Genomic DNA, 1,677 nt, shown 5'->3' with positions numbered 1-1,677 from the left:
GACCCTTGAGTCTGCAGAACCGAAGGGAAGGTATATGGTGGTAGGTAGGTGAATGGTAAAACCAAGGTTGGGCCTTACTGGAGGAGTTTTATTCAAGGTGAACTGTCAAGGGGTTCCCATAACACCCAACCGCGTAAGGAACGCAAAATCAAGGAACATAACACCGGTATGACGGAAACTAGGGCGACAAGAGTGGAACAAAACACCAGGCATAAGGCCGAGCCTTACACCCTTTACCAAGTATATAGATGCGTTAATATAAATAAGAGATATTGTGATATCCCAACAATAACCATGTTCCAACATGGAACAAACTCCAATCTTCACCTGCAACTAGCAACGCTATAAGAGGAGCTGAGCAAAGCGGTAACATAGCCAAACAACAGTTTGCTAGGTAAAGTGGGTTAGAGGCTTGACATGGCAATATGGGAGGAATGATATAGCAAGTGGTAGGTATCGCGGCATAGCAAAACAACGAGCAACTAGCAAGCAAAGATAGAAGTGATTTCGAGGGTATGGTCATCTTGCCTGCAAAGTTCTCCGAGAAGACGAAAGCTTGATCCTCGTAAGCGTACTCAACGGGTCCTCGATCATGTACTCGTCTTCCGGCTCTACCCAAAGCAAGAACACGAGCAAAGGAAACGACAATCAACCACGTGCAATGTGCAAGCAACATGATGCAAAACATGGCATGACATGCGGGATGTGATATGCAATGCATATGCGTGCTCCGGAAGGAAAAGATTGAACCAAGCCTCAACTTGGCAAACCAAGTGTGCCGCTGGAAAGATGATTTGATTTCGGTCGAAATCGATATAAAGATCACCGGAAATGGATGCACGGTTTGCAAATGGCAAGCAAAACAAGAATGACACAATTCTGCGATTAACAGCACGATGCCATCTAGAATGCAACAAGAAACTAAGCTACTGCACTCCAACATAGCAATAAAGCACATGGCAGTGATCTACTCAAGATGCTTGACAAAAGATGAACACTGAGCTACGGCTAAATCACACAATAGCAGGTTCAAACAAGCATGGCAAAAGTGCAAAAGATATCAGCATCACAGACTTAGTGAAAAAACTAACGTGTTAGGAATTAACATCAGGAAGCAATGTTTAGAGCAAGATAACAACATGCTACCGGATCGGATCATAGCAATACAAGGCATGGCATGAATCTACTCAAAGCATATAACAAAATCCCTTACTGACCATAAGCCAAAAGGGATCAGAAGATATGATGGCACCTATGTAAACATAGCAAGTTTCGTTAACAGATTCATACTTGGCAGAAAACTGGACATGGCATAAACAGAGTTACGAAGACATGTTTGCGAGCTTGATGCACTCAAGACAAGGCATTGCATGACAAACTAAGCATACTACCAGCAAGAAGACATGTTGAAGAAGCTAAACATGGCAAGAACAATCTCATAGCATGCATGGATCAACTACACCAACCTTGGCAAAATTGATTAACACATAAACAATCTGCCAGGAACATTTTATAGCAAAAGTAGAGCAAGATTGAGTCATGCTAGGGCACTCCATAAATGCAAACAAGGACATGGATGGATAGATCACAACCATATCTCAAAATCATCCTTACTGAACATACTCAAAAGAAGCATGGATCACTCTGTAACAATATGAATACATGACATAAAAATAA

Source organism: Triticum dicoccoides, chromosome 5A, assembly GCF_002162155.2.
Source record: "Triticum dicoccoides isolate Atlit2015 ecotype Zavitan chromosome 5A, WEW_v2.0, whole genome shotgun sequence".
NCBI classification, from domain to species: Eukaryota; Viridiplantae; Streptophyta; class Magnoliopsida; order Poales; family Poaceae; genus Triticum; species Triticum dicoccoides.
Note: the sequence above shows the minus strand (reverse complement) of the source record.